Source organism: Choloepus didactylus, chromosome X (assembly GCF_015220235.1).
Source record: "Choloepus didactylus isolate mChoDid1 chromosome X, mChoDid1.pri, whole genome shotgun sequence".
NCBI classification, from domain to species: domain Eukaryota; kingdom Metazoa; phylum Chordata; class Mammalia; order Pilosa; family Megalonychidae; genus Choloepus; species Choloepus didactylus.
Window position 1 is genome coordinate 25,367,902 of NC_051334.1, and position 10,609 is coordinate 25,378,510.

The 10,609-nt window shown below is 38.3% G+C and overlaps 2 pseudogenes; one reads left to right on the plus strand and one right to left on the minus strand.

The window, feature by feature from the left end:
* Positions 1–67: 67 nt before the first annotated feature.
* LOC119522047 lies at positions 68–7,602 on the minus strand (annotated as a pseudogene).
* Positions 7,603–9,145: 1,543 nt separating this feature from the next.
* On the plus strand, positions 9,146–9,958 carry LOC119522048 (annotated as a pseudogene).
* Positions 9,959–10,609: the final 651 nt, after the last annotated feature.

Genomic DNA, 10,609 nt, shown 5'->3' on the forward strand with positions numbered 1-10,609 from the left:
CATTCATTATATTTTCATGCCTGGGCATAATTTTCAATTGCTCAAAAACATGCTGATGTGTTAGATTTTATTTGTCTGCAAATAGAAATAACTTTTCAAATATGCAGTCAATTCCCTAACTTTTATGTCATTCTTCGAAAGCATCAACCTTCTCAAAACAACTAATATTGCATTTTGTGTGAAACAATCTGTTAATTTCAGTGCCTGGAATATAAAATGGTGGGCTTGAGTGTTTAGTTGGATCATAAGGAATAACAGATGTGAAGTAGTGGAACCCTTTTCTTGTTACGGACATTATATCAACAAAGCATTCTTGATCACCTGGATTAACAGTGACTAAGGCCCCTCTATCCCAAATCCTGCCAAATTTGCCAATATTTATTTTGCAAATAGAAAAAATGCTGCAACACTACAATGAAATGTTTCCTGAAGAACTTTTAAATACTTTGGCTCCAGAAATTTCAGCAATTGGTTCTTCTGAGTAACAAAGATTCTGCCTTCTAAAAAATTCTCGAATCCCAAGTTCACTGATCTCCACACCAATGACACTGTGTCCCAGATCTGCAAACTATCTCATCTCAACTGATTTTCCATAAAGAGGAAAAAAATATCCTGAGTCTACTCTTGCTGTTGAGAAAAGTATCCAAATGCTTCTTTCATAGCTGATGTCCTTGCTCTTGATGAAATGCAATGTTATGGCTCACCCACTTTTCTTGCCATTCTTCCAGAGTTAGTACTCAGTTTCTCTGTACCTCATTATTGGGGTACTCTTTAATTTCAAATAAAGTTCTTATATCATTAATAGTTTTGTAGACACCTTTGCCTCACAAGCAGGTATCTCCAATGCCTCTTCAGCCGCCAGCTGTCTCCTTCTTCATTTCTTGTGCACTGTTGGTGAAGCATCTGGCATTTGGAGGGCCCTGGAGAATGTTCTGTGGCCTAACAATGGGAAAAGCATGGGAAGTACAGTTGCAAAGGGGAGATGAGGAGGAAGGGGTTTCTGCTGCTGCTGCTTCAGTGCCTTGAGACAACCCCCCCACTCCAGGCCCTGGAGCCGCTTGGAGTCTGTCAGGGAACGGTAGGGGTGAGGCTGTGGGGGCCCCCTCTGTTCTGGAGTATGGTTCCCTCAGACCTCTCTCATGGAGATCTTCATCTAAGAACTGTGTTCCATGATTAAAGGATCTATGGATAACATCACTTCATTGCAAGCTCTGACTTTTGCCCAACTACATCCCTTGTAGAGAATGAGTCAAGAATCACAGGGTCGATGTCAGAAGGGGAAGCTGCAACACAAGACAGGGGTCCCAGGACACGTGATAGGCTGTCAGAGAAAAAACATGCTGATCTACTCCTCTTCACCAGGCAGACTTGTCCTCTTGAGATGATTCTGTAAGCCCCAAATGTTTTTGACAGTTATCTAACATTGCATAGTCCAGTGCAGTGAATTTTTTTAACTCTTATTTGCAGTAAGAAATACCTACCAAGTGTATGTGCTAGTGATTTTGTGTTTATATGTATATCTGTACATGTGCATAATCTCAAAAGTGCCATCAAAAATAAATAGCATTACTATGTGTGATTCACTCTGATATTCACTATTTGATATTTTTAGTCCTTTCACTATATTCTATTAAAATATTAATGAAAACTGCCACTACTTATGTGTAAAGACTTTTCAGATGATTAGTATATCTGCTGGAGTCATACTACCTCAAATAAGTCAAACTTTTGTGCTATCCTGATATGACCCCGTGAGTACTGGCACCCATTATCTAAGATGCTTTCTCAGATTCCTGCATTGAAATTGTAGGAATTCATTGTCCCAAAGCACACTGAGAAGAAACAAGGGCAAAACGTTAAAACCTGTACTCTGGGAGAAAGAAGATGGTGGCATAGAGAGGAGTGGAAGTTAGTTAGCCCCCCTGGAACAACTAATAAACAACCAGGAACAACTAGTAAATAATCTGGAATAACTGCTGGGGGACAAACGTGACTGTCCACACATCATATACCAACCTGGATTGGGAGGAATGCCTGAGATTGCAGCATAAAATCTGTAAGTAAGAACTGTGGAACCATGCCAAGAGCCCCTCCCCCACAACAGCCTGAACTGCAAAACCTCACTGTGATAGACAGCAGCACCCTCTGAACAAGTGAATATACCTCCGTCTACCTCCAACTGGGGTTTTTAATTAGCAAACGTGGACTGCTCAATACAAGCTACAAATCCCCAACAAGCAGACAGAGGCTTTTAGTGATGACTGATCTTAAAGAGCTGGTGGACTTCTCTGTGCCGGGAAGGAGAGCCCAGAGGACCAGGCACTATCTCTGGCCAGCAGGTGAAGCTGGGGGGACCGTGGACTGGCCCTGAAGGGGGGCTTTCTGTCCCTTTTTCTCTCTCTCAACCTGGGCGGTTCAGTGGAGAAAGCTGCAGCCATTTTCAGTTCACAGCTCTTTCACCCAGACAAGGGTGGAGATAGCAGAGTCAGAGAGACAAAGAGCCTATTGAAATGCAAATGAAAACTCCCCAGGGAGTGTATCTTCCCTAAGAGGAAAGAGGTGGTGCCCAGCCATACTACCGGCCTCCCATTCAGAACCAGACTCCAGAACCTGGGGGAAAACAGCCAAAACAGAAACTAAGGACTAAGGGGGCCATACCTCCTTACACCAGTTAGGAGCGACAGGCTGACAGGTGCCACCTGCTGGGCAGGTTCAGAAAAGCACAGCGGCTTGAGGTCTCACAGGATGTGTCAATCTTCTAAGACACACCCTCAGGGAGTCCTGATACTGAATATTGCCCCCTTCTGATATCTGAGCCCATTCTGGTCTGGGAATACCTGATTGGGGTAACCAAGGAAACCAGATGCCTAGACAACAGAAAACTACACCCTACAGTAAGAAAAATGAAGTTATGACCCAATCAAACGAACAAACTTACACTTCAACTGAGGTACAAGAATTGAAACAACTAATGCTAAATCAATTCAAAAAGTTTAGGGAAGATATGGTAAAAGAGATGAAGTGTATAGTGAAAACACTGGGTGTACATAAGGCAGAAATTGAAAGTTCGAAAAAACAACTGGCAGAATCCATGGAAATGAGAGGCACAATACAAGAGATGAAAGACACAATGGAGACATACAACAGCAGATCTCAGGAGGCAGAAGAAAACACTCAGGAACTGGAGAACAAGACACCTGAAATCGTATACACAAAAGAACACATAGGGAAAAGAATGGAAAAATATGAGCAACGTCTCAGGGAGTTGAATGACAACATGAAACACATGAATGTACATGTCATGGGTGTTCCAGAAGGAGAAGAGAAGGGAAAAGGGGCAGAAGCAATAATGGAGAAAATAATCAATGAAAATTTCCATCTCTTATGAAAAACATAAAATTACAGATCCAAAAAGCCCAACGTACTCCAAACCGAATAGATCTGAACAGGCTTATGCCAAGACACTTAATAATCAGATTATCAAACGTCAAAAACAAAGAGAAAATCTGGAAAGCAGCAAGAGACTAGCGATTCATCACATACAAAGGAAGCTTGATAAGACTATGTGCGGATTTTTCAGTAGAAACCATGGAGGCAAGAAGGAAGTTATGTGATATATTTAAGATCCTGAAAGAGAAAAACCACCAAATAAGAATCCTATATCTGGCAAAACTGTCCTTCAAATATGAGGGAGAGTTTAAAATATTTTCTGAAAGACAAAGACAGAGTTTGTGAACAAGATACCTGCACTACAGAAAATACTAAAGGGAGCACTACAGACAGAAAGGAAAAGGCAGAAGTGAGAGGTTTAGAACACAGTCTTGGGTGATGGTAGCACAGCAATGTAAGTACACTGAACAAAGATGACTGTGAGTATGGTTGAAAGAAGAAGGTTAGGAGCATTTGGGACACCAGAAGGAAAGAGGAAAGATAAAGACTGGGACTGTATAACTCAGTGAAACCTAGAGTGCTCAACAATTGTGATAAAAGGTACAAATATGTTTTTACATGAGGGAGAACAAATGACTGTCAACATTGCAAGGTATTGGGGAGAGGTATTGGGGGGAGATACAATCAATGCAAACTAGAGACTATAATTAACAGAAACATTGTATTATGCTTCTTATAATGTAACAAAGGCAATATAGCAAGGCTAAATGCATATAAGAGGGGGACATAAGGGAGGGGTATGGGACTCTTGGCATTGGTAATGTTGTCTGACTTTATTCTACTTTAGTTTAATGCTATCTTTCGTTTTGCTGCTTCCTAGCTGTAATTTTTTTTTCTCTTTCTTTTTTCTTTTTGTCTCTGTACCTTCTTTGACTCTTCCTCCTTCTTTGTGGAAGAAATGGAGATGTCCTTTAATATAGATAGTGGTGAGGGTGGTGAATACAAAAATACGTGACTATTCAGGGAACCATTGATTGTTTACTTAGGATGGAATGTATGGGTTTTGAACAAAACTGACTTAAAAAATGGGTTGATGAAGAAACCTTGAGGACACTATTTTGAGTGAAATAAGCAGACGCATAAGGACAAATATTGCAGGATCTCACTGATATGAATTAATTATAATATGTAAACTCATAGACATGAAATATAAGTTACCAGGATATAGAACAAGGCTAAAGAATGGGGAGTGGTGGCTTATTATGAGCAGAATGTTCAACTAGGGTGAACTTAAGTGTTTGGAATGGACAGAGGTGATGGTAGCACTTTGTGAGAGTAACTGACAATGCTGAATGGTGTGTGAATGTGGTGGAAAGGGGAAGCTCAGAGTCACGTATGTCACCAGAAGGAAAGTTGGAGATTAAAAGATGGGAAAGTATGAAACAGTGAATCCTGTGGTGGGCAATGTCCGTGATTAAGTGTACAAATATTAGAAATCTCTTTCATGGACTAGAACAAATGTATGACACTATAACTAGAAGTTAGTAATAGAGGGTCATATAGGGAGAGAAGTATACCTATTGCAAACTATATGCTACAGTTAGTAGTATTTTAACATTCTTTCATCAACAGTAACAAATTTACTATACCAATACTATGAGTCAGTAATGGAGGGGGGTGGTTAGGAGTATGGAAGGATTTAAGTTTCCTTTTTTTTGTCTTTATTTCTTTTCTGGAGTAATGAAAATGTTCTAAAAATTGAAAAAAAAATTAATTGTGGTGATGGATGCACAGCTGTATGATGGTACCAGGGGCAATTGATTGTATACTTTGGATCTTTGGATAATTGTATGGAATGTGAACAATCTCAATTAAAAAAAAACAAAAAAAAATCCTGTACTCCAACCAACCCTCACATGTGCTTCCCTTTGCCCACTAACGACCTGCCTCAACTTCAGGGCACGTGCTTCTCCCCCATCCATCATGAAGAGTTCTTAGAATGGACTTTAGATCCATGAAAGAACCTGTCAATAAATTTTACTTCATCAATATTAAAACCTTTTGCTCTGTGACAGACACTGTTAAGAGAAGAATAATAAGAACCATAATCAGGGAGAAAATATTCCCAAATCACATATATATCAAAATAATTGTACCTAAAATTTTGAAAAGAACACTCTAAACTCAAAAGTATAAAACAAAGTGTCCAATTAGAAAATAGACATAAAACTTGAATACACACTTAACCAGAGGAGATATTTTGATGGCAAAGAAATGGATGAAAATATATTCAACATTACTTTCCTTTGGAAAAATGTACATTTAAGCCATGATACTATGCCTCTACACACATCCCAGAACGTCTAAAATAAAAATTACTGAAAATACCAACGTTCTGTGAGGATGTGAAGCAACTGAATCATCTTTCATACATTGATAGTGGGAATGCAAAATGGTCCAGGTCTCCTAAAAACAATTCGGCATCTACTTCTAAAGTTAATTACACACTTAACATATGATCAAGCAAGCCCCTTCTGAGAACTTACCCTAGAGAAATAAAAACATATGTTCACTCAGAACACCACACAGGAAATGGAAAAGCAGCTTTGTTTGTAATATCCCAAAATTAAAGACAACCCCAATTGTCTTTCTTCAAAAGACTGTTGCATCCATACGATGAAATACTACTCATCCATAAAAAAAAAGCGAAACACACACACACACACACACACACACACAAACAATCTGGATGGATCTCAAGGTTATTGTGCTGAGTGAAAAAACCAACTGGAAAATCAAATCTGAAATTCCATAAAATTCCATTAAATTCCATTTATATAATATTCTCAAAGGGACAAAATTATAGTGATGGAGAAGAGATCAGAGGTTGTTATGGGTTAAGTTTGGGGGAAAGTGTGACTCTAAATGGGGCACATGAAAGGCTTTCTATGTAGTGACTGGACACTTCTATCTCTTGACAGTGGTAGTGTTTACATGAATCTATACATGTGGAAAAATTTCATAGACCTACAACCACTCCCCCCATACCATTATGAGTGCATGTTAAAACTTTTGCAATCTGACTTAGATTGCAATTTCATTAATCATATCATACCAATGTCAATTTATGAGTTTTGATAAATGTGCTATCACTAAGTTAACTGATATCTTTGGGTGAAGCTGGGTGAAGAGTTGACCAGAAGTATCTGTACTATTTTTACAATTTCTATGTGAGTCTAAAATTATTTCAAAATAAAGAGTTTAAAATAAACAGGGAGGCTTCAAATTGTGGTACAAATTAGTAGTGTCCACCGATGTCTTGTTATTCTTCCCATATAGGCATTTCTCAGCCACTTTACAGTTGGTAGGGCTACCTGAAGTTAATATGCATCTGATAGAGGGAGTGATTTAAATAGAATGCAGGACTATAAAAAGCCAGTGGGATATGATAGTATTGCTTATGAATAATCTTGGGATGATGATTGGTGGAGAAGGTAAAAAATAAAGGATATAGAGAAAAAATCTGCTAAGGGGAGACTATACCAATGTTTCTAATAATGCAAGGAAATAAACAATATTGCTTGCAACCTTTGTTATTCATCCATCCCACTGTTGGAACTTGCCAGCAGTGGAGGCAATAAATAACACAAGACAATTCTTTATTCTACAGTAACCTCTCAAACAGTGAAAGGTGATTTACATTTTACTACAGATCATGTGACAACTTTGGGAATGGCTGAAAAGAAAAAAAAAATATATATATATGTATTTAATTTTCAATTTCATCAAGCTTGAGTTTTTATTATAATAAAGATAGAGCTTGATGTCTACATTTACAAAGGTATGTGACCTCTCTGGGATGCAGTTTCCCCATCTGTACAAAAAGAAGTATAAAGAATCCAGTCTAGGTCCCTTCATATACTGAAAAAATTAAGAAACTCTAGGGCAGATAGTAGACTCGCCTGTCACAAGAGAAATCAACAAGAGCTCTCCCAAAAAGGAGGCAGAATAAGGCCAACAGAAGAGGACAGACAGAGAAGAAAAGCAAAGGAAAGAGACATTCAATTAAGAGAGTCCCATGAAAAGCTTGGCAGAGCATAAGGGAAACAGGCTGGAAACCTACACTGTCCATGTATTCCTGAGCCACTAAAAGCCTGGGCTACCTGTGAAAAATGTTGTCATATCTACCATAAGGGTTGGACTGAGAACCATGTATACTGGATAACATTGTTTCCTCTTCATGTTTTTAAGGAGCCACAGATATCTCCGCCCCCTCCCCCATTGTTTCTCTTTCTCTCTCTCCCTCTGTCTTTGTCTATTCCTCTCGCTCTCACACGCTGCTTGTAGTACCTAGAACAGCTGAACTAGACAACAACTTTGTTTTTTTTTTCTTATAGGCATTATCAATTACTTATAATAATGGTGCCTTTTCTTTTGATGTTCAATATTAGAAACAATAGGAAAAATTTAGGCCCCAAATGAACAGGACTACAAAACAAACTCTTTGTGTACTGACCTCCTTGTTGGCTTCTACTTACCATTTCTACTCTCATTTGTTTTATCTTAATTTTAATCATTCGTATTTTAAAGTTTTATATAATCTTACTCTACATGATGCTTTTAAAGCAAACCTCCTCAAATTGTTTATGGGTGAAATGGGGTGCAACTCTATTAATGAATAAATCAAATAGTATGTAAAGGGAAGAAAAAATGACATAGTAACACTTTTCAAAGAACACAGCCTTAAAAGGGCTTGAGGAAAAAGTTATGTTAGATGGTACAAGAATTGCCATATATTGATGATCAAATCAGAGTAAAATGCAGAGGAGTTAGGAAATTTGTTTGTGGAGAATGGGTGTGCAAGGGCTTCTCTGCCCCTGAATGTCTAAAGTCAGTCTAAGCAAATAAAATCACAGAATATTGAACAGAAGTAGCTTTGGACACAGGTAAAAGTGTAGGAAATTGTCTATGTTCAGCAAGAAATATATGTTAAAGGAGTTTTCCAAAACAGAAAAAGTGACAACACGAAGTATAATCATATAAAATAATAATCACTGCCTTATGATCTAGTAGTAATGCATTAGTGTTTAAAAGTAAAGGAAAGCCAGCAAATAATTTCTATCTATAGCAAATTCATATTAAAGAAACAAGGTGATAAAGTTGAAAAAGAAGGAATGGAGAATTTGCAAGGATGAAGTGCTGGTTGAAATATAATACGGTATTGGGAAAAATATGGGTATTTATTCATCCCTTTTTATGTTTTTTGGAGAATATAAACCCATATTTTAAAAAGGAAAAATAAAAATAAGATGATTGCACTGCAGAAGACAAAAGAAAACAAATAATATGCATGCCTTCTATGACAGATAATCTGCAGAATCACCTTTGGATCAAAAGCATTTGGTACAACTCAGGGATTAATGAGTTTTGGAAAGAGGGCCAGGTTCAAAACATAAAGAAAAATGTTCACAGGAAGAGATACAAAAATAATATAATACAATAATATTCCAATATAGATAGTTACCTCAATTTAATCAATGATTTATAAGAACCCATTTGGAAAATGCTCAATGACTTTATGAAATGATTCCATAGCTTGGTTTTTTAAAGGGGGAGAGTCTCTTGGTGGCAGGAGGCACCATATAAGAATTTCATTTAGACCACTGGAAGGAGAGGCCCAGCCAGACCCCAGACATTCCAGCCATCCTTTCTTGGATATTCCAATCCTGATAAGCACCCAGCTGAATGAAGCTGCATGAGTGACACCAATGAACATCATGTGGAAGAGATGAACTGCCCAGCTGAGTCCAGCCAACCCAAAGTACTGTTGCCCACCCCACACCAGCACTGCTTAAGGTGCTAGGAGTACAGTATTGAAGAAAACCAAGCAAAGTTCCTAACTGCTGGGAGCATACAGTTTATTAAGAGCAATTCAAGAAAAGCAAATGAAAACATGAGCTATTTTTCATCTATTATATTAGTAATGGAGCAAAAGAGGCACTAGCAATTTTGAAAGTTTACAAAAACAATATGCAAGGAAAACGAAGCTCCCTCTTTTTGTAGTAGATGCATTTACAATGAAGACTTTGTGTGAGAATCCTGAGGCTATTTGTTTCCTAGATGATAAATTGGATGAGGACTTGCGTCAAAAAATCACAAGGGAAATGAACCTCTCTGAAAGTGCTTTTATTATAAAACTGCACCCCCAACGGATAACTTTACTCAAAATTCTTGCTTTGGAAAAGGTGGTTTATGGTGACAAGTGGAGTCCTTCTTTGTGGCCATGCCACCCTGGCAGGTGTGCTGTTTCATACAATAAAAATTGTGATTAGCACTCTAACATTTCTCACTCTGAAGGAGGAAGTCAGGATTCGAAAGGCAGAAGGTACTACTGTCCTGGACTTGCTTCTATTCCAGCCCATCCTTAGGCTAACACTGGTCACACTGTGATCCAGGGCATTCATCTCGCCCTCACTGAGACACCCACATGCTCCTTACAAGGCTAGGTGATACTTATAAAAAGTCAATTGTGAAAAACCTGGAAGGGAGCACATGGAATCTGCTGTAAGCTGAAAGCATCAAGAGTGAACACGTTTGCTTTCATTCTTAAAGGAGGGCGTGGTTGGCAAACTTAAGGTTATGAGTTTTACTTTAGTGCCATGAGTTGACGCGGTCATAAGACCTTGTTACATGATCTGCACGTACTCTTCTCAGCAGCTACTAATCCCAGCAATGGAGAAGAAGAAAAATTACATGCCTTCTTTGCTCTTGCCAAGGGGAAGGACTGGAGCCTTCAATAGGATATGATGTCATTGTTGACATTAGGGATGGTGCCGCTATTGTTTAGAGAGAACTTTGCCTACCTGAAGTGGTTGACTTGAGATTCTGCTACAGTCTATGACTACATATTTTCAACATAAAAACAAATATAAGGGGTATACCGTTAATAAGCATGCATTGCATTTACTTAATCTTCTCATTACACATAGAGAAATGGAGGCATGGTAATGCACATTTAAAAAATGTTTCCAGACTAATTAGGTAGTGGTGTTTTGGCTCTCCTCTGAGCATATTTAAAATGTAAGTAACCCATAACAAAGAATAATATTGTAAATCTTTTGGTTGTGACTACCTATCAGAGAGTGAGTAATAGCTTTGTGAGTGGGTATGAATACCTGATGGAATAATAGCAGCCACTAGAAGAATCTAATAGATGATA